At 46.6% G+C, this 23,297-nt stretch overlaps 1 long non-coding RNA gene across 1 annotated transcript in view; it reads right to left on the reverse strand.

Moving 5' to 3' along the window:
* LOC135410388 (uncharacterized) overlaps positions 1–23,297 on the reverse strand; it is a 162,100-nt gene that overhangs the window by 125,188 nt on the left and 13,615 nt on the right. The window contains exon 2 of the long non-coding RNA XR_010428655.1: positions 22,340–22,704. This is a non-coding gene — a long non-coding RNA (uncharacterized LOC135410388). The remainder of the gene's footprint in view (positions 1–22,339; positions 22,705–23,297) is intronic.

The following is a 23,297-nucleotide window of genomic DNA, read 5'->3' on the forward strand; positions in this document are numbered from 1 at the left end:
GGAGAAGAGCACTCCAAGTTAGTCCAAACATGCTGGCTGGGAGTATCAGCTGGGGTGTGGAAGCAGCAGGGCTTGGAATGCTCGGGCGGGATGGGAATGTCCTGTGAATTCCCCAGTGGGTGACGGTTTGGGCACTGCTACTGCAAACACTCCTGCCCCAGGAGCAGTTCGAGTTGTTGGAAAACAGAAAAGTGCAGCAATGTATAATTGTTTCACTACTATCATTAATGGAATTGTGCTGCTGTGAGGGCAGTAAGTTAGCAAAGTGCTTGAAAAGAATCAAGCTGCATTTGCATCCTTAGCTCTGTCAAGCCCAAGTGCTAAAGTTTGGGAATTCTAACAGAAGCAGTCAAATGAAGACATCCTGGAGGTATGTACTTCTTCTGGACATACAAAGGAGGGCTGAGATGTCACTCAGATAAGGAACTACTTCCCATCTAGTCTGTCTATTTGACCAATATGGTCATAAACTGTGTTAAAAATTAGAAAAAATAATAAATACATCATAAAAACCAACCAAACAAAACCCCCTCGCAAAACCAACAAGAAACTAACAAACAAACAAAACTCCAACCTTTCACCTCCATTAAAAAAAAGTAAAATTATTCAAACAGAATAAAAAAACCAATGTGTTAGCGCTATGGTTTAGTTGGCATGGTGGTGGTTGGTCAAAGGTTGGACTCGATGATCCTGGAGATCTTTTCCAACCTAAATGATTCTGTGATGATTACATGAAAAAAATATTAAGCCATTCATTTGCTTTGGTTTGTTGTGTGGTTTTGTTTTCCATAGAGAAAAATGTTGTTGATAAGAATCTGATTTAATCATGCAGAAAGAAATCTCTTTAAATATTTCCCATTGAAAAACTCCACAGAAAATGAAACTTTTACAGAAGATATTGATTCTTTTTGATTCCCTCAAAACTCTTTCTGCTGTGCTCAGCCTGAGCTGGATGGGGTGCCAGCACTGCATGTACAAATAAAAATTGATTTTCTCAGTAACATTCAGGACTTTTGAGTCTCAGGCCAATTTTATATTCCATATTCCAGGCTTCATTTTTGTCCTCTGTAAAAAGGTGAAAAGCTTTTGGGCAAAATCGAGGCTTGATCCATTTGCTCCTGTGGCTCTCGGCTGCCCTCAAGCACAGAGGTGGTTGGTCCTGTGGCTTCCCACCAATATCTGCCTTCAGCGAGATATAGGGAGGAAATATTCCCATTTTAAACTCCTGCTGACTGCTGAGAGTGGAAATATTCCAGTATCTCCCCACATCTACATTTGAGTGACAATCTGGAAAGTGCCAACGTCCTTGACTTGATGACACTTCCTCCTCATCTGTATTCAACATGCCTGGCAATATCCATCCTCCTTATGAAGTGCTGATGCCTTTGGGGGGGCCCATATTCAAAGAAATTCATTGCAAGGCTCCTGCTGGTTGAAATCAGAGTGGAACCAGGGTTGCTGCTTCACTCAGGGAGGCTCAGCCCTGTGGGGTTCCTGGCTCCGTGCCCTGCATCCAGCCGGCTCTTTGGGATCTGTGACTGTAAACACGTGCACGGCCCCCTTGGCTGGGGGGGTTTAATCTTCCAAACGGCACTGGAGCAGCAGAGCTGGATAAACATGTAACAGGAGCTTTAAGGAAGTGACTGTCCTCCCATCCAGCCAGGGTTTGGAGGTAAATCTCAGATCAGTGCAGCTGGGGACAGACAAGTCCCTGCAGGACGACAGAAAACGTGCTGGTGTGTCTCTACCAGCACACTGTAAACATTTCCCTGTAAAGAGAACCACCAAAATCCATGGATCCTGTATGCCTGCATGTGGTATACTTAGAATCATAGAATCATTCAGGTTGGAAAAGCCCTCCCAGCCCATGGAGTCCAAGCTGTGCCCAATCCCCTCCTTGTCCCCCAGCCCAGAGCACTGAGTGCCACAGCCAGGCCTTCCTTGGACACATCCGGGGATGGGGACTCCACCACCTCCCTGGGCAGCCCTTTCCAATGCTTGACAACCCATTCAGTAGAGAAGTTTTTCCTGACATCCAACCTGAACCTCCCCTAGTGCAGATTTTTGGCCATTTCCTCTTGTCCTGTCACAGGTTGCCTGGGAGATGATGCCAACCTGGCTAGAAACTCCTTTCAGGTGCTTGTAGAGAGCTTGACGGTCCCCTCTGAGCCTCCTTTTCTCCAGGCTGAGCCCCCCCAGCTCCCTCAGCCATTCCTGGTGCTCCAGCCCCTTCTCCAACTCCGTTCCCTTCCCCGGACATGCTCCAGCCCCTCCAGGTCTCTCTTGCCCTGAGGGGGCCAGGACTGGACGCAGCACTCGAGGTGAGGCCTCACCAGTGCCCAGAGGGACAATCTCTGCCCTGGTCCTGCTGCCCACGCTGTTTTTGACACAGGCCAGGTGCCACTGGTCTTCTTGGCCACCTGGGCACATGGTGGACACACGACTTCTTCCCCACTGCACAAAATGCCTGCTTGGAAAATATTCATATCAGTGAAAACAACAGTTGGCATCAGCATGAGGTCTCAAAAGAAAAGCCCTGAAGCACCAGAACATCATGGTGTCAACGCGAGCACATCTTGCACAAAACTGTGACTCCATCTGAGTCCCAAGGGTGACAGGAGACTTTACTTCAAAAGAGGAATTTAAGACCTAAAATTCTTCCCTGTCTTCTGCCTACTAGAAGTCAGAGCTCCTTAGAGAGACTCACTGCTTTTCACATTATACTTTTCCTCATACCCCAACCTCAGCTAACCCTTTAATGACTCACAGATAGCAATTAACTCTACCTTTTTGTCTCAAATGAGTTAGCAACTCCCTCACTCCTGCCTTTTCTAAGAACTCTTTTATCCTTTATTCTATTACTGTTTCATTTAAATTGTCTGATTAATGCAATTGCGTTAAACTCAGTGCAGTTTTTACCCTCTCCTTGTTTTCAGGGTGGAACTTGCTTTTCCTATTCAGAACCACAGACATTTTGACTGATTAAAAGTTTATCTTTTGGTCAATTGTTTTCTTAACCAGGTGAGCTCCACAGAAACAGTGCCATAGCTAGGAAGAGTTAGGAGTTATAAACAAGGTGAGGTATTATTTTACCAAATTATGCAGTTGAAAAACAAACAAAACAACCCTGGGCTGCCATTTGGGACAAAAAGAGAGTCCAGAGGAGCTTTGTCCAACCAGATTTCCCACTTTCCCAGGCAGCTGGGGGGATGCAGGTAGGCAGTAAGTCTCTCCCTGATTCCTTGCATTAAGTAATTTGGGGTAAATATCTTCAGACTTTGACACCCAACATCCTTTGCCAGCCCAGTCAGGGGGGTTTTGCTTGGTTGGGCTTAGGGTTTTTTTGGGGAAGGGTATCTCTTTTATTCTGAAGGTCTGAACAGCAAAGAGGTGGGATTAGGGGCAGCTGGAAAGACAAACTGCCAGCACACCATTTTCCTGGGCAGGCTGAAAAAACTCTCCCAGAGAAGGAAGCTTTATTTTAAAAGGAAGGAAAGGTAAAAAGAAGGAAAAAAAAAAAAAGCATACAGCCCGTTCATAGTTTCAGTGCTAGTCAGGTTATTTTAGGTCACAGCAGTTGCTTAATGGGCTCTCTTGGTTGACTATGAAGCATTCCAGCAGGGAAAAGAGAGTGCTTTTCACCATTAATTTTCTCTGAGCTTGCTTGAGCCTCCCAAGGGGAACCTCCCCACTTCCCCAGAAGGAAAATGCCTCTGTAGGAAGTGCAGGAGCCCAGCACACCCCGCCAGCACTGCTGGAGGGTCAGGCAGTGCACTTCCCTGGAGGGGTCTTGTACTTTGTGAACCACTCCTCCTTTCTTCACAATGAATTTTATGCTCCTTTCTTTCAGGATTTCGTGGCAGAAGGTGCTAGAATTGACACAAAAGGGCTCTATAACTGTTTTGAGGGTTCACAAGGACCCTGTAAACTCCCCAGCAGGACTTCAGTGTGGGACAGTTTTGCTCCCCACTCTGCAGCACCTTCCTCCTGGCTCTGTCCTCCCAGGTGAATAATTTTCCCCTTCACAGGTACCTGCTTTTGAGGCCAGATGGTGGATGAGGGGACAAGTGGCAGGGATGATCCTGAATGGAGAGCCACAGTGAGAGGGGACAACATTCCTGCCTGTTGGAACAATCACCTGAGCATAAAATGAAGCCCTGTCTCTCTGCAATGTGCTTGGCAGAGGAAGGATGCTGCAGGTATTTGCTCTGGTGCTGCTGGACATAGACACAGCATTTCTAGCCAGTGATTTATTTTTTAATTAATGGGAAATATATACCCATAAGAGATTTCTAAACCTCTGGGACTGAGTGTTAGAGAAACCAATTTCTCAGAGTACCTAAACTAAAAACTTGCTTTGATAAATTGGTGAAGTTACTGGTTTTACCTTGAAACTGCCAAGTTTTCATTCTCTCATTCTTTCAAAAAGCACAACCCACCCCCCACAGTTCAAACCTCTGGACCCTTATTTAATTGAAAGTGAGATAGATAGAGGTGTTTCATAAAAGGATAGCACATAATGGTGAGAGAGTAGAGAAATCCACAACACAATGGGAAGGAAAGGTGGAAAACCTGAAGAAATGCTGTCATTAAGACAACTTGCCATCAGAGCTGCACTTTAGGTGCAAAGAAAAGGTGCAAAGATGTAGTTTAACTGAACTTGGGCAATATTCCAAAATTATATTACTACATCTTTGCACCTTTTCTTTGCACCTGAAGCTTTTCCAGTAAGCTTTCTTTCAGGGTTGCAGTCCCAGGGGGATAGAAAAATCACCTGGTGCAACAGTTTGATAGAGAAAGCAGTTGTGCCAGTGCTATTTGTAGTGCAATGGAGGCCTTGGATGGTGTGGGGAGGGAAGGGAGCACTGCAGCTGGGGCTTGGAAACACCAAGCACATATGTGCTTGGAAACACCAAGCACATCACAACATGTGTGTTGTGATGAATTTTCCACTGGCTGTCCTTGATCCTGCAGATTTTCCCTAAAGAAAACACACTGGCTTCATGAACAGCTTGACAATCCTCTCTCTTCCCATCCCCTTCCAGGTCTCATCCTTTCTTCCCCTCCCATCCTGCCCTCAGTTTTCAGAGGATTTCAAGGCTGCAGAAATCCAGTGCAGCTGCCTCTGGGTCCTAGGGAATGTTTTCTTCCCTCCATCCCTGCTGGCAGCACCTCCAGCCTCCCCCAGTCCCCATCAAGCTGAGCTCTTGCACCCCTGGTGCCCCTTCCTGAGGCAGCCACTACCCTGCTCCTGTAAAACCAGAAAAATGAGATCAAGGGCTCCCCTGTGTCCAAGACAAGTCTCACTGCAGACCATTCACAAACATCCCAGAGCCTGGAACAGGGAGAGCTCATCTCTGATGGATAAGGGTCATTCCAGAGGCTTGAAATGGATGCCTGCCTCACCCAGAGCTGCAGCTCCCAGGCCTTCCAAGGGGATCACATTGCTCCCGTGCCAAGGAAAGAGCTCCTGTTATAATGAAGAGGATAAACAGGCTGGTGAGGCTGCTCTCGGGTGGGGGCAGGTCTGCTGGAGCCTTTGCACACCAGGGTGCTGGTGACTGATGTCCAGCTGTCACCCCTGGTCTGTGTGGTGAGCCAGAGACTCTCAGGGAAGTGGGAGCTCCCTGGGACTCTGCTGGATTTAAATAACATTATCCCAAAAAGCAGAGGGCAGGGACACTTCTGCTCGTGGAGAAAACCATTAGAGAGCTGAAAGGCTCTGCTCTGTACCAGATTCTTCACCTCTGTGTAATTGCTCCAACATTAGTAATAGTAAAATTATATGCTTCCATAAGGAAACTTAAATTAAATGCAACCTAAATCAATTTGAACTTTAAAACATGGAGCTCATACCACCTGTTCTTCCTATAGAACAAATTACATCTAAGCCCCCAAGGTCAGCAGCAAAGGGAAAGCTTAATTAAAGTTGATAACAGACTACATAATCACACCTGAACCTATATACAAATACATGAAGAAGCACCAGAAGCCATTTATTTTATTCAGATATCCTTGCCTGGGCTCTAATAAGATTTTCCTTTTAAAATGGCAGCAGCTTCAGTTGTATTTCATCCTCCAGGCACAGAAATGAATGGATACTTTGGCAAGCTGCTCTCCACCAACCACTAAAGGTGGTTCATTAGTCTCTGCTGTGTCGGGCCATAGCTCTTTGCACTCCTAATTAAATCCTCCTCTTTGAAGGTGAACCCTTTCCAGCATTTGTAAGCAGAATCACCTCGGGCGGAGGAGCCAAAGCAATCGGGAACACGGGATTGATGAGGTGCTGCTAAAAATAGCTCCGCAGTTTTCCTGTCACTTCAAAGAGAGCTAAAACAAAAACCCTGGAGAGGGAGCGAGGCTCGTTTCAGGGCACGCTTTGTTTGAGGAAGATTTGGGATTGAGCAGCTAAAAAAGGGTCGGTGTGACCACCCGACTGCGATGGGCAGCTTGGAGCCCATGGGTGTTTGAGGCTGCTCTTCACTGGCCAGGGGCAGGAGCACAGCACAGCTGAGCATGGGTTTTCAGCCCAAACAGGGCGAGTTGGTGTGCTGGGAATGGGTGGGATTGCAGGTTATTCCTGGTCAATCTGGCATTACAGAACCAGCTCCTACCGGAGTAGCTTATCCATGGTTAGGGTGGGCAAGCCGTGCCACACGTACCCACAGACACTCGTGCTCTTTGCCAAGACCAGCATGACAATGATCATCACAACTCTTTCACTGCATTGCACTTGGGGGAAGGAAGTGGGGAAAGGTCCTGTGGCACCATGAGATGACAGCAATCAGCTCCTTTCAGCCACATCACTCTCAAGTGTTTGTCTCAGCTCCGTGTGGGCGTGCAGGCACAGCTGAACTTTTTGTGGCCCATCCCTTCAGCCAGTATTGCCCTATCCAGGAGACAGTGTCTCCTGGTTATTTTTATAACTTGTTATTTCATTCTTTGCTCCTCACAGCGAGGAGTTGAGCTCCTAAATGCATTCAGCACAAGATCACAAGTCAGAGACTTTTAGAGACAAAAGCTCAGGGCAAGGTGAAGGGAGTGATTTACACTGACTAGAAGAAAAGAAAAAGAATTGAAGTCTGAGTGCTAGAAAGTGCTCTGCATCAAACCTTAAAAGTATAGCAAGCCCTTTCCATCTGTGAACCTATTTTCAGACACACACGCACACAGCAGGTCCCTGGGAGCTGTATCCAGTGCTGTCCCATCCCTTCCTGACATGGCAGAGCCAACAGGAACACCACATCCATTTCTATATGGAAATGGTCAGTGTTTGCCTCCTCAGGAACATGCAGAAAGCTTTATGCCAAAGCTGACAGTGTCAAGAAGAATATATTTGGTCCAAAGATCACTGCTCCTAGTTATGATTATTCTCATTAGGCTTGTTCCAATGCCTGTTGATCAGGGAATTCACTGGAAAAGACCACTCAGAGGACACAAAATTTTCATGACAGTCTCTCATTTTCAGCAACATCCAGCAAAAAAACAGCCTGGTCTCCTGCCAGTTCAGTCAGCTGGCCTGAGATAAATGAGTTATCTGAGTCTGAGGCTCTGAGGCAACAAACCATCTCCTAAATTCAGCCTGTGCATCCCATGGCATCTGCCTGTTGGGAGCCTCTTTCTCCTGGGCTGGGGGTCTAACAGAGGCTTGTGGGGATTCAGCTTCTAAGTGGGAGCTTCAAGAGTCTCTTCCCAACATCGGGGCAGGTCTCCACCCTTTGGGTGACCTTGGCAGCTTCCCTCAATTGCCAGGAAGCAGCCCAAGCCACCATCTCTAACAACAACAGGCTGGAACCGGAAAATAAAGATTTGCATTTATGGTTTTGCAGGTTTTTTTCGTTATAAAATGAGGAAAGGCAAATTTCAGAATTTCTGTTCCCCTGGCAAGCCACACATCTTTCTCTGCCCTGGGAGGCAAATGAAAAGATTTCCAACACTCGCATTCTCTGAGAACAGGCAGTGGTTTTGGCCACATCCAATGATGTGGCCAAAACATTGACATGTTTTCTCTGTGCTGCACTGCCTGGAAAGCAGAGAAGCCAAGGACAAGGCTGGACAAGGACTGGGGCTCAGCAGGGTTGATGAAATTACCTATTACAGAGCCCAGGGTGCAAACAACTTGCCTGGAGCTCAGGGAGGGTTCCCAAGCAGCACGTTTTTAGCTGAAAGAGGCTTGAAATTTTGTCATGCAAATTAGCAGTTGCTCAAATGCTGGCTGAACTGGCAGAGCTATCAGCTGGTGCTGACATATTTGAACTTATCAGAGAGCTCAAGATCCTTGGGCCTCAGGGTCTATCCCAGTCCCTGGGGCAACTTCAAACACACTAACAGGTAACACAGTTCCTGGAGGGAAATGGCACATTATGGGCATGAGGGTGAAACAATTTCCCAGACATGAGACCTGAAGCAGTCTTTACAGCTCAATAAAGAAGATCAGTCTGCATCACATAAGAAGAAAGCAAGTCTTGCCTATTTACCTAGCAATATATTGACTTGTTTCTTACATGGCTCCATAACAGAAACTCATCTCCACAGCCTGCACAGTCCCAGTAAAACACACATCTAGGTTTGACAGGACAAAATTTATCTTGTTTTTACAGTCACTGAGGTCCCAAAGACTTCAGTAGGGGTTTATGATAAGAGAAGCAGGCAGATAGGTGTGTAATAAAGAAGGTAAGTGCTCCACTTGGAGAGGGAAAATAGCAGAGACCAAGAGTGGAAATTCACCACCTTGGAAAAATTCACCACGACTTTAAATTCACCAAGTTTTGCCATGTAAACAAAGTTATGCATAGCTGATGTCTGTGTCAAGATGATGCTTGACAATACAGGTTCTATCTTCTGTGATTTTAATCAAAATTGAAAACTTCAGCATTTAGTAACAGTGGGAGTGTCAAATATTATTGTGACCCTCACAGTGAATGATGTAGCCTCAAAGGTAGCAGAACATTAAAGTCAGATGTCTCTGAGCCTCTCATTTAAACTTATTTGCACTAAAAAGATGGGACACTCCCCCCTGAATAGGGTACAGCAGCACTTCTAGTAATAAAGACTCAGGAGCTGCAGAGCTCAAAGAAGGAAAGCTGCTGGTATAGCAGCATTGGCACTTTTACAGCAAGTTATCAGGAGTGTAACTGAATAACTCAGAAGTCTGAGGGTTTTATAGGCCCCAATAACACTGTCACAGAGGGGAAGGCTGCAGGGATCAGGTGGTTTTTTTCAAGGTCATTCTGTAGGGACAAGATGTAAGCCTTTATTTTTAAGGCTTTATTTTACTCAACTGAATTTGGTGGCAGGTTGGCCAAAGAATTAGTAGATCATAGAATCACAGAATGGTTTGGGTTGGAAGGGACCTTCAAGATGATCCAGTCCCACCCCCTGCCATGGGCAGGGACACCTTCCACCAGCCCAGGTTGCTCCAAGCCCCCTCCAACCTGGCCTTGGACACTTCCAGGGATCCAGGGGCAGCCACATCTTCTCTGGGCAACCTGTGCCAGTAGTTGTTTAATAGATGAGGGAGAGGCTGTGGATGTTCATGAACTGGACTTTAATAAAGCCTTTGACACTGTCTCCCACAGAATTCTCCTGGAGAAACTGGCTGTTCATGGCTTGGGCAGGTGCACTGTTTGCCAGAATAAATGGGAGAGACAAAGGGAAGTGCCAGGAGAGGAGAGAAGGGGAATTAAGATAAGAGGAAAGGAGAAGATGGGAGGGGAGGGGAGGGGAGGGGAGGGGAGGGGAGGGGAGGGAGAGGGAGACAGAGAGGGGAAAATGAGAATGAGAAGCAAAAGGAAAAAGTCCATAGAAAAGGAAAAAGTCAAGGAGTCAGAGAGACAACTGACAGCGGCTCCATCTGCAGACCTGAGGAAGCCAGTTTCCCTCAGGAAGGGTGGATGTGCCCTCCACCATGTAAATTTTCTGGAGCAGGGCTGGAGTGTCCTGATGTTCCCAATGCCAGTTCTCAGAACTCTTCTAGTCTCACTGGCTGGCAGTGGCATGGTCTTGGCCAGAAGAGGAGCAAACAAGACCTTTGTGCTCTCAGGTGTCCTGAAAAAAACCTAATTGTCCTCTGTGTTCTCCAGGTGACTCCATGTCTGTGTGCTTCTCCCCTGGCTGTCTCAGGGCACCAGTTTGGATTATGCAGGGAGAAAATCAGAAGGGTCAAAGCCCAACTTGAAGTCAATTTGGCCAATGCAATGAAAAGCAATAAAAAATGTTTCTGGAAGTACATTAGCAACTAAAAGGAAAGCCAAGAAGGGGAAACAGTGACAAAGGAGGAGGAAGAGGCTGAGGTGCTTGATGCAAGTCATGCTCAACCAGTCTGATCTCCTTCTATGACAGGGTGACTTGCTCAGTGAATGAGGGAGAGGCTGTGGATGTTGTTTCCCTGGACTTTCATAAAGGCTTTGACTTCATTTCCCAAAGCATATTCCTGGAGAAACTGGATGTTCATGGCTTGGACATGGTGGACTGTTCACTGAATAGAGAACTGGCTGGACATCCAGGCCCAGTGGGGAATGGAGTGACATCCCAGGGCCCAGCACTGGGAACAGCCCTGCTATATATATATCAGTCACTCACCTCAGCTTTTCATACACATAAATGCTATAAATATTTTCCAGGTATGACCATAATGGGAGGTCCCAAAAATCAGGTGAAATTTCGCCCTTCATGTGCAGGCATTTGCTGCTTCCTCTCACTGTGACCTCGTGCAGAGAAACCCGGGAATGTTTGTGGAGCACTTGGACACTGCGGCGGCGTCCCTGAGATGGAATTTGAATCAGGAAGTCTCTGAGGAGACAATGAACAATTTTATGTTCATTTCAGCCTCTGAACTGGTGGGAATTCTAAATAAAATACAGGTATTATAAGAGGAAAATTTGCCCATTCATAAGGAGAGGGTTGGGGGAGGGGGGATATGGGATCATGAAGTCAAAACCTGTGTCATAACACATTTCATCACAGAGGAGCAAGTGCCATTAATACTGCAGGGGTATCTAATTCTGACCTTTCTCCACTTCAGATGGTTGGCTTTGCAACCCAGTTATTTTTGATGTGCTTTATTGTGTGTAGAAACTTTCTGATGGTTTCCTAAGCAATGACCTTGCTCAAGAAGAGCATTTCTGTGACTTTCACATAACTTTTATAGCTGATTTTTTCAACCAGCAGGGTCCTCTTGGGTCCATATCTAAATATATTCTGTCTGAAGAAGTGTCAATTTAGAAAAAAAAAGCAGTGAGGGATGTCAATTACAGCTCAACATTCCCCAGAGTGCTTGAAAATATCTGCTGAATCAATACATAAATTTATTAAATATATACATTTATAAAAGAAAAAACAAACAAGACCACCACCACAACCACAATAAAGCATGTTACTCTGGGGGAAAACTTGCAAAATTAACTAATTTATAAAAATTCAAATATTACCTATACCTTTAGGAAAAGCTTGCTACTTATCCCTCTTTTTCTACTACAGTGTTTACTCCACGATTTTTACAGGCATTATTTTCCTTATGCAGGTAATTTTTTATGCTGTCTGAATATATTCAGAACATATTCAGTATATGAGCATACTCTGAAGGTATTCAGAATATATTAAGTAGGCTTTTGCTCCAAGACACCTTTATTGCAGGACTCTTCATTTTTAAAATAACAATTTCATATACACAGAAAACCTCCCAGGATTTTCACCGGGAGTATTGGCCACATCACAAAATTTCAGGAGTAACTTTAATTCTTCAAACAGCTGAGCTGTTTATCCCCTCGAATAAAAGAAAATCCAAAGGACAAACACAGAAATTTCATTTGACACATGCAGCCAAAACGCCTTCCAGCTGCAAGGACACAACTTTATTTGTGGTGCGTTTCTATCATTAAAAATTGACTGTGGGGGTCTTGCTGCTGGCTGGGCGGGCTGGGATGGGTTTTCCTGGGCACTCTGCTCCAGGGATGGTGGGTAGGACAGTGGTGCAAACCCTGTCCTGGTGGCACCCACAGGTCCCCTCTGGGGACACTCCAGGAGCGGGGACTGACGCTGCCCTGGGTTGGGTTCCCCCCCAGAGCTCTGGTGATGAGGTCACTGAAGGCTGAAAACCCTGCTGCAGGCTGGGACAGCCACAGGTTTTTTTGAGCAGGGCTTTGGGGTTTGTTTTTTTTTTTTTTTTTAAATGCAAAAGCATTTTAAAGGTTACAATCTTAGTGACATTTTCGTGTCTCTTTTCTTGCCGCTTGCAAACCGAGGGCAAAGTGTAATTCAAATAGCTGCTCTCTGAAGTCCTCTGCTTCCTCTCCTTGGTTTCCTCTGAGAGCTGGGCAAGTGTTCGTGGGGCTGCTCATAAAGTCTTTGGAATGCTGAGTTGGAGTTAGACCCCGGTCAACCCAGAGAGCATCTGTCAGATGGCAAAAACCAGCCCCTGACTGACAAAGAGAAGAGCAGTAAGACTATAAAAATATGGATTTTAGGTACCATTTGATCATATGAGAGAATATCCCATGAGGCTAATCCAAACTGACACAAATTTCCATTTTTTTATCAAACCTTTAATAATTACCATTACACTTTTGGGGGGAGGGGGCTGTTCACAGCTTTTCTGCCTCAAAGTTAACCTTCAAAGAAGCTACAGCTTCTGCAAGAAAGCTTTCACTAAACAGCTACTGCAGAGAGAGATCCCTGCTTCCCTTCCTTGGGTCCCATAAAATGGGAATTCATGCTACAGGCCACATCCCCAGCTAGGAAAATTGAATACCACTCCTTTCTGCAGCTGAGAACATCATATTGATTTACACTACTAATAAAACTGGTCTTCTATTTTTTTCTTTATTTTTGTTTCAGGGGATCTGTCCACAGATGCAGAAATAGTTTAGTAGTTTTGCATCTTTGAGTATAACACACACCCTTTAAGTTACAGGCACCTATGTATGCACACACTTTTAAATTAATGTATATTTGTATTATAACCAGAGTATCTTCAGTTCAAATACAGGTGTTAGGCAATATATTGTTTTATACATAAAAGTAATTGATGTAAAGTGTGTGGGGAATAACTTTTTTTAGACCATGAGCTGGAAACATAGGTATGCCTTAAGGCAGATGGATTCTTTTTCAAGGCATTTTCAGGGCTCAGGTACCCCAAACTTGTCTTTTTTCCCATCTTTATACCAGCTAAACTAATAAATAATTGTATCCCTACCCCAGACCTCGTTTCACCCTGTAGCCTCAGCCCACCATGGTTATGGCAGGGCTGCTGAACAAAAACTGCTGCTTTGTCAAAGCTTTCTCATGGACACATCGTGATGCCCAGGCCTGAAACAGCCCCCATGTCCTATCTGTGGGTTATTTTTATTTTCCTGGGTTGTTTTTGGGTTGTTTGTCCTCCCACAATCCCACAATGCACATCACAGCTCCTCTGGTGAGTACATGGCACCTGAGATCTGCTGCTTTCTGTGGTGATTGAGGACAGAAAGATTAATTAAATCTGTCCATCAGCAGGTGAAAGGCTTCCCTTTTTTTATAATGGGAAGACACACAAGTAATCTCCTTTTTCATTTATCACCTCCTGTATCCTGGCACAAGGCATGGAGGTGTTGTATTCTGGGAGTCAGAAAGAAAAGGATAGAAGATGTGGGGGATTTTCTCCAGCAGTCAAGTTTGGAAGAGCATCTGGAAACAGCCCAGGAGCAATTTATCAGCTCTGTGAGATGAAGCTCAGAAGCTGAAGTCTTTTTCCTTCTCTAAGAGCCAGCTAAAAGTAAACCAGATTGTGCTGCAATGAATTATTAAAAGGAGTTCATTTAACATCACTGTGATCTGGCTTAAGTACAGACAGACCAAAGTGGTTTCCCAAATCTTATTGACTTCCCTAAGTGACCTATTAGAGGACAAAAATGTGAGTTTGTCAGCAAAAATATCGGCTGGAGAAAACCTGACACAAAGTAAAACGAGCTTTGGATGAAGGACAATAGTTAAGTAGAAGCTCCTGGTGGGAAAAAAAAAATTAAAAATTGCAATGTTTTCTTCTTAAGTGGCTCGATAAAGGAGAACGTGCTCTGACAGTCGTGTCATACACCAATGTCTGTACATTGGGGCACAAGGGTCTGCACCTGGAATCATTTATATGTTCTATACATAAAGTAAAACTGCACATATGTGACAATATAGGCGTGTGTGTGTAACGAACCATCACAGGTCATCTCTGCACTCCAGAGTCAACAGAGGTGACTCCCCCTCTCCTTTGCTCTCTTCTGCCTTGATCACTGCTTAATAAGACTTGTTCAACATCTGTCTTGGGAGCTGACTGTGCAATAATGTGCATGGTAGAGTTTAAAGAATCATGGAAGGGTTCGGCTTGGAAGGAACCATAAAGTTCATCTCATTCCAACCTCCATGCCATGGACAGGGACACCTTCCACTAGATCAGCCTGCTCCAAATCCCATCCAACCTGACCTTGAACATTTCCAGGGATGGGCCACCTACAACCTCTCCGAGCAACCTGTCCCAGGGTTTCAACCCCTCATCATAAAAATTTTCTTCCTTATATCTAGTCTAAATTTACCCTCAGTTTGAAACCTAAATCTACCCTCCTTGTCCTGTTGCAACTGGCCCTGCTAAACGGGATTTTATCCATTTCATAAGTTCTGTTAACTCTGCGCTTGTGGTTTGTATTTGATATGATCCTAACAAGAGGCACAGAGCCTCTGTGTCCTTGCCTGTTTCTGTAGAGGAGTTGTTTCCCACGTTGGTTTTACCTTCCCGAGCCGCTTTCGGACCCCAGGTGTGTGCTGGCTTTGTTTGCGACTTCTAAGATTTTACTTTCGATTTCGGCTGGAGCTGCAGCTTTTCCCGTTCCTCGGTAGCTCCGGCGTCTCGCTGCGGCAACGAGGGCGACTCCTCACTGTCTCTGCAGGCGGCAGCTCCAGCGATTCCCACTCCCTCTGTGGCGGCAGATCCCACAGAGCGGCCCCGAGTGGTGGCGGCCCCGGGCAGCAGCTTCTCCCTCCATCCATCCCTCCCTCCATCCATCCCTCCCTCCATCCATCCCTCCCTCCATCCATCCCTCCACCCATCCCTCCATCCATCCATCCCTCCATCCATCCATCCCTCCACCACTAAAGAGACAGGACTCGGCAGGTCCGGCTACGTAGCTTTATTTCATAATAGCTGCCTGAACAATTCAGTGCAGCGCAACAAACAGTAACCGCGAACCGCAGGAGGCTTCCAGGAACAGCAAGTCCCAGAGTGGACTTGAAGACGATGCAAGAAGAGGAAGGAAGAAGAGGAAGAAGAAGAAGACGACGCCGAAGAAGATGAGGAAGAAGACCAAGAAGAAGAAGACCAAGAAGAAGAAGATGAAGATGAAGAAGAGGAAGAAGATGATGATGAAGAAGAAGAAGAGAGAAAAAAATGGGCCAGACCGATGGGAACTCCAGGATCCTGGGAGTCCTTTCCTCCTGAGGTCCACCCGTGGGGGGCGGAGGAGGCCGAGGAGGCCTGCAAAGAAGGAGGAAGATGGAGAGAGAAAGAGAGAGAGAGAGAGAGAGAGAAGTAGCCGCTGCAGGGGAGCAGCTGGGATAGGCTGAACTCTGCACCCCTTATATACCCCTGGGGCAGGGCGGGGTCTGGGATGTCACAAAGGTCTCTGGGCACACCCATGTCCCACCTCACAAAGGGCCCTGGAAGGTGCCCCCGTGTCACAAAGGGCCACCCCCGACCCCCCATGGACAGCGGGACCGCCTGGACCCGGCCTGGGGCAGCCCCGGCACTTGTGGCCTTTGCAGCCCCTGCTGTGCCCAGGGGGATCTTTGGCCACAGTCCCACACGAGCGTTGTAACTGGATGACCTTTAAGGTCTCCCCCCAGCCCAAACCCTTGTACCAGTCTACTCTCATGTCTTCTTTTCTAAAGCATGAAGGCCACTCAAGATTTTTAAAATCCAGAAGCAGGAAGATCCTTGGGAAGCACTGCAGCTGTACATGGAACCCTGAACACACTTGAGCAAGGACAAGTGTGAAGAAGAAGACACATGGTGTTTTTAACTTCCCTAACAAACGTGGTATTTCCTCAATCTCCTCAAGAAACAGTGGAAATTGGTTTCCTAAAAGAACTGCGTTTTGCAGCTAATGGGAGTGCTTGGTTACCACAGGATTCTTTCCTAAATGGAAAAAAAATGCACCTTAGCATGAATATTCAAAAGAGACTGAGAACCATTAAAGACCCATTTGTTCTACCAATAGAACTGCAGTGACTTTTGGAATCAATTCCTCAGGAAAGGCAGTTTTCTAGAGATGTGAGAGGCCAGAAAATATTTACTCCTTGAAGAAAAGGGGAGGGATCTGTTTTTCTGAAGGAGAGCAACTAAGCAGCAACTAAACAGACCTAGGAGATCAACCTGTTTTTCTGCCTGCATTTTCAGAACTGCTGGTTTTCACCATTTTTATCAGAAGAATCAAGTCCCAAGATGAACTTGAATAAATTGCTGTTCTTTTGAGTTGGATGGACGAGTTATTTTCAGTCAGGTTTAGACACTCAAAGCAAATTCAGTTTTTTTAGAGACAGAGTTTGCACAGATCCTTAAGGATTTTTAGAACACTTTAGAAGCACAGGGAAAAACATTCTACAGCACTTAGGATGCTTTCGAAGTATTTTAAAGGCTTGAATGAGAAACTTCACGAAATCTCAAAAAGCCAAGAGACAATGTTATACATGTCAGGATATTAACACTTATATTTTTGTTCAGTTACTGAATTTTCTTCTTTTTTTTTCTAGCTATTTTATCCAAAATCTGGTTTAAACTTTATTAAACTTCAGTTTAATAAACTCTAATATATTTTAACCTTATTTTTGCTCTATCTAAAAGCTGAACTTCTAGGTCTTGGTTCCTCACACTGCCCAGGAAGAAGCAGAATTTTTCTGGTGTATGTTCATATAGAATCATAGAATCGATTGGGTTGGAAAAGACCTCCGAGATCATCGAGTCCAACCCTTGGTCCAAATCCAGTCCATTTACTAGATCATGGCACTCAGTGCCACGTCCAATCTGCGTTTAAAAATCTCCAGGGATGGTGAATCCACCACCTCTCTGGGCAGCCCATTCCAATGCCTGATCACTCTCTCTGTAAAGAATTTTCTCCTGATATCCAACTTAAATTTCCCCTGGCGGAGCTTAAGCCCGTGTCCCCTTGTCCTATTGCTGAGTGCCTGAGAGAAGAGACCAACCCCCACCTGGCTAGAACTTCCCTTCAGGTAGTTATAGACGGTGATGAGGTCACCTCTGAGCCTCCTCTTCTCCAGGCTAAACAACCCCAGCTCCCTCAGCCTCTCCCCATAGGACTTATGCTCCAGTCCTTTCACCAGCCTTGTTGCTCTTCTCTGGACCCGCTCCAGCACCTCAATATCCTTCCTGAACTGAGGGGCCCAGAACTGAACACAATACTCAAGGTGTGGCCTCACCAATGCAGAGTACAGGGGAAGGATCACTTCCCTGCTCCTGCTGGCCACGCTATTTTTGATACAGGACAAGATCCCATTGGCCTTCTTGGCCACCTGGGCACACTGTTGGCTCATGTCACTTAGTACCTCCAGGTCCCTTTCTGCCTGGCTGCTTTCCAGCCACTCTGTGCCCAGCCTGTAGCGCTGCAGGGGGTTGTTGTGGCCAAAGTGCAGGACTTGGCTTTATTGAACTTCATCCCATTGGAATCAGCCCATCTCTCAAGTCTATCCAGATCCCTCTGCAGAGCCCTCCTGCCTTCCAGCAGGTCGACACTCCCTCCCAATTTAGTGTCATCAGCAAATTTGCTGATGATACACTCAATCCCCTCATCTAAATCATCTATAAGGATGTTAAACAGGACTGGGCCCAACACTGATCCCTGGGGAACACCACTGGTGACCGGCCGCCAGCTGGATGCAGCTCCATTCACCAGCACTCTCTGGGCCCGACCCTCCAGCCAGTTCCTAATCCAGCATATACTGCATCCAGCTCTGGGGGCCCAGCACAGCAAGGACATGGAGCTGTTGGAAAGAGTCCAGAGGAGGCACCAAGATGATCAGAGGGATGGAGCAGCTCTGCTGGGACAAAAGGCTGGGAGAAGGCTCTGGGGTGACCTAATTGTGGCCTTCCAGACCCTGAAGGAGCCAACAAGAAAGATGGAGAGAGACTATTTGCAAGGGCCTGGAGTGACAGGGCAAGGGGGAAATGGCTTCAAAGTGACACAGAGTAGGGTTAGATGGGATATTAGGAAGAAATTCTTGGCTGTGAGGATGGGGAGGCCCTGGCCCAGGTTGTCCAGAGAAGCTGTGGCTGCCCCTGGATCCCTGGAAGTATCCAAGGCCAGGTTGGAGGGGGCTTGGAGCAACCTGGGCTAGTGGAAGGTGTCCCTACGCACAGCAGTGGAACAAGATAATCTTTCAGGTCCCTTCCAACCCAAGCTATTCTATGATTCCAAAGCTGTCTATACAGATCTGTGTCTATATACACATGTGCATGTGCACTCTTATACAAAAATAATGGATGAAACAAGAGACAAAAGAGGGGGGCACAAATCAGCAGGCTCAGAGCAGTTCCAAGTCTTTGGGCCTGCAAAAATTACACATTTGTGCTTGCATATCAAACAGTGTCCTTTGCCCTCTTCTGCCCTGGTCACTGCTTAATAAGACTTTTTCACCATCTGTCTTAAGAGCTGACTGTGCAACAATGTGCACAGGAGAGTTAAAGGAATCATGGAAGAGTTTGGCTTGGAAGGAACCATAAAGTTCATTCCAACCCCCCTGTGATAGGCAAGGACACCTTCCACTAGATCAGGCTGCTCCAAATCCCATCCAACCTGACCTTGAACATTTCCAGGGATGGGCCACCTACAACCTCTCCCAGTAACCTGTCCCAGGGTTTCAACCCCTTATCGTAAAAATTTTCTTGCTTATATCCAGTCTAAATCTACCCTCAGTTTCAAGCCATTACCCCTTGTGCTGTTGCAACTGGCCCTGCTGAAACATTTGTTTCTATTTTTCTTAAAAGCCCCTTGAAGTACTGAAGCTACAGTATCCAGCAGCTGGAAACCCTCAGGTTTCCAGAAGAAATACTGTTCACAGGTTTCAGAATAAATAAGTTCAATAAAAAGAAGACCAGGGATTTTGATTCAGCACTTTTTTTTCCATTAAACACTAAGGGAAACACCAACATACCCTTCCTGGGTTTTTAGAAGTCAGCAGCAAAACTGTCTCACTTGGGAGCAGCAGCGTTGGTAGTTTGGTTTGTGACTGGTAACAATGGCTGGTAAAAAAGACATTGTCATCTGCTGTGTCTGTTGGTAAGTGTTAATGGGAAAAGGCAATTCCATCCAAAGTGAAAAGCAAAGTCTGAGTGCCTACACGGAGCACTGCTTGGATTTGGACTGGATGAGACACCTCTGATGAAGAGCCCTTCCCTCCACCAGGAATCGGTCATACTTTGTACTGGAAAGGGATAGGAGGAGGTTAAAAATAAAGGAGTGGAGCAAATCGACCTCAAGAAAGCCCAGAAATCCAGCTTCTTCAGTAGTAGGTGAGGAATAAAGGCTAAGACAGAGAAGCTGGCACTGTGTCAGAGGAACAGAATGCAGAAAGTGGATGGAAGGGGTTTGTTTGAGATTTTCAATGAATAAAAAGAGCCCTTTGTCCATTCCCTTTGAAAATTAATGCAACTCCATCTGGAGAGATGTGTTAAGATGGTGGATTGTTTCTGCCTGCATCCTCTGAATACCTGGAGTGAGAGGACAAGGGGGAAAGGCCTCAAAGTGAAAGAGAGTAGGGTTAAATGGGATATTAGGAAGAAATTCCTGACTGTGAGGGTGGTGAGGACCTGGCACAGGTTGCCCAGAGAAGCTGTGGCTGTCCCATCCCTGGATGTGTCCAAGGCCAGGTTGGATGGAGCTCTGAGCAACCTGGGCTAGTGGAAGGTGTCCCTGCCTATGGCAGGAAGTTGGAATTTGATGATCTTTAAGGTCCCCTCCAACCCAAACCGTTCTGTGATATTCAGTAACTTTTAGGCTTCTAAGTTTTGCTTTGACAGATCCATGCCTTCGTTAAAATAAATGTATGGCAAGGAGGCGGGACCTCCAATGGAAGAAAAACTCCTCCCTCCCAAAAAACTATGCAAATTTGGAATGGTGACACTTTTGAGCGAGGTGTCAAAATGGAATAGCAGCTTACTAAAAACAGAGCAAAACAGAACAAAACAACAACCATACAATAACAGCAAACTGAACTGCCTTTGGCCAAGTAACCTTTGACTCTGTGGGCAGTGTCTCCATGGCCCGGGGCGGGCCGGGCACGAGGGGTGTCCCTCAGGGCTCTGCCTTGGCCCCGCGGCTCCTCAGGGCCTTGGGCAGGGACACAAAGTGGCACCAGTGCACCCTCAGCACGGGGGCAGGGGACGGGCAGCTGAGCGGGGCAGGGGACACCACGGAAGGACGGGGCCATCCAGAGGCACCTGGACAAGCTGGACAAGTGGCACCACCAGAACCTCATGAGGTCCCACAAGGCCACGTGCCAGGTGTGCCCCTGGGTCGGGGCAATCCCAGAGTCACTGAATCACCAAGGTTGGCAGAGACCTTCAGCATCATCCAGTGCCACCCTGACCCAGCACCTCCAAAATCACCCCTAATCCATGTCCCCACCTCCAGACACCTCTGGAGCACTCCCCAGATGGTGACTCCACCACCTCCCTGGGTAATTTATTCCAATGCCTGACCACTCTATTAGCAAAAATTAGTCAGCCTAAAATACAGACTTTTAGACTAGTTGAAAAGAAATAAAATCTTTTCCAACAGCCTTTTTAAGATAACTTCGTGGTCGTTGTATTCCAAGGGAAGACTTCAGGAATTAAAGTTTTAGCATACCTAAAAGAAAGTACAATACTATGTAACAAAGCAACTACGTTCAAGGAAATCTTTATTTTTATAAAGATCAGAGATCTCCCTTAACAGGAACTTGATGAAATTTCATTACAAACCAAATATCCAAACTTTGGTCTCCAGTTTCAAGATCTTTCCCTTATCCAAGGATCCATTCAGGGCAGTTTTTAATTCAATCAGATTGACGTCATGCAAGGGCAGAAAATAAGGATAGCAGAGAAGAAAACCAAAGGAATGGAAAACATATTGATATAACAAGGATCCAAATTTCCTACTCAGATCCTTTTTGTGTTTTGAAGTTTCCCTGTGTGCTGTCCCATTCCTGAGAAGGGCTGGCCAAGAGTGAGATGGGGTCAGGAAATCTGGAGAGCAGTCTCTGTTCCCTCAGGTCCTGATCTCGGTTCAGTGTAAGCAGGGACAGGACCCAGGGAAGGGCTGGAGCTGGGACAGGGCAGGCTCAGGGTGGATCTCAGGACAAGGTTCTTCCCCCAGAGGGTGGTGGGCACTGCCCAGGCTCCCCAGGGCAGTGGGCACGGCCCCAAGGCTGCCAGAGCTCCAGGAGGGTTTGGACAATGCTCTGAGGGACAGGGGGGAGTGTTGGGGTGTCCTGGGCAGGGCCAGGGCTTGGGCTTGGTGATCCTTGAGGGTCCCTCCCAACTCAGGATATTCTGTGATTCCCTGATTATTTCTGCTGCCAACACCAGCCTTGCTCCTGAGATGGACCCGGAACAGAGGAGCAGGATTGGAAAACTCCGCATCTTTTCTGACCAGGTTGTGCTGACCCAGCCATGAGGGAAAGGGAGCAGCTGAGAGTGGTAAATGCTTGTGGTGGGAAGGAGCGACGAGAGTCAGAGAGTCCACAAACCATGGGAATTGTTTGTTAAACATGTATTAACTTTTATTAATAGATTTGATGAATAATAATTTTAAAAATATTGCATACATTTATACTTCATTGTTATATATTATGTATTATTATATATTACATTTATCTAATATATTGAACACGTAACACTGAATTAAATTTATCGAAAGAAAGAAATAGAGAAAGACAGAAAAGGGGGAAAGAAAAAAAGAGAAAAAAATAAAGAGAAAAAGTGAGAAAGAGAGAAAGGAAAAAAGAAAACAGCAAAAAGAAAAAAGAAAAAGGAAAGCAAAAAGAAAAATGAAAAAAGAAACAGAAAAAAAAAGAAAAAAGCAAAAAGGAAAAACGTAAAAAGAAAAACAAAAAAAGAAAAAAGAAAAAACAAAAAAGAAAAAAAAAAGGAAAAAGAAAAAAGAAAAAGAAAAAAAGAAAGAAAAAAGAAAAAAGAAAAAGAAAAAAGAAAGAAAAAAAGAAAAGAAAAGAAAGAAAGAAGGAAAGAAAGAAGGAAAGAAAGAAGGAAAGAAAGAAGGAAAGAAAGAAAGAAAGGAAGAAAGGAGGGAGGGAAGGAGGTAGAAAGATATGTTACCAGAAGGAGGTGTTGATCCAGCTGATGGATGTTAATCCTGGTCCCAGCGTCGATCCACATGATGGGATGGTCAATCCTTGTCCCAGCATCTATCCACAGGATAGGATGGTTAATCCTTGTCCCAGCATGGATCCCTACCCTCATGCTGGGATGTTAATCCTGGTCCCAGTGTCCATCCAGCTGGGTGGGTCTGGCCGATGGGAAGCCCAGGATCCTGGGGGTTCTTTGCCCATCCTGTGGAAGCCTGAGGTCCATCCGCGGGGGGCGGAGGAGGCAGAGGAGGCCTGGGCGGGCTTCTCCTCATCCATGGCCATGGTCCTGTTCCTCTCCATTGCCCTGTTCCTGCCCATTGCTGTCGTCCTGTCCTGCAAAGACAGGGAGAGGGCGAGTGAGGGCGAGAGAGTAAGAGAGAGAGAAGGAGCTGTTGCTGCTGGGGAGCAGCTGAGATGGGCTGAGCTCTGCACCCCTTATATACCCCTGGGGCAGGGCGGGGTCTGGGATGTCACAAAGGTCTCTGGGCACACCCATGTGCCACCTCACAAAGGGCCCTTGAAGGCACCCCGATGTCACAAAGGGCCACCCCCGGCCCCCCATGGACAGCGGGACCGCCTGGACCCGGCCCGGGGCAGCCCCGGCACTTGTGGCCTTTGCAGCCCCTGCTGTGCCCGGAGCCCTGCGGGGCTTTGGCCACGGTCCCACACGACCCCCGCTCTCCACAGGGCACAGCTTTGCAGGCTGGGCAGGCCGGGGCAGCAGGAATTGGCCCCATGGCCGTGCCAGGGAGCTGTGGGCAGTGTCTCCATGGCCTGGGGTGTCCCTAAGGGCTCTGCCTTGGCCCCGCGGCTCCTCAGGGCCTTGGGCAGGGACAGGCAGTGGCACCGAGCACATCCTCAGCACGGGGGCAGGGGACAGGGGCTGTTGGAAGAACAAGAAGCATCATAAAATCTGCTGGAAAAAA

The sequence above is a fragment of the Pseudopipra pipra genome, chromosome 2 (assembly GCF_036250125.1).
Source record: "Pseudopipra pipra isolate bDixPip1 chromosome 2, bDixPip1.hap1, whole genome shotgun sequence".
In the NCBI taxonomy this organism is placed as follows: domain Eukaryota; kingdom Metazoa; phylum Chordata; class Aves; order Passeriformes; family Pipridae; genus Pseudopipra; species Pseudopipra pipra.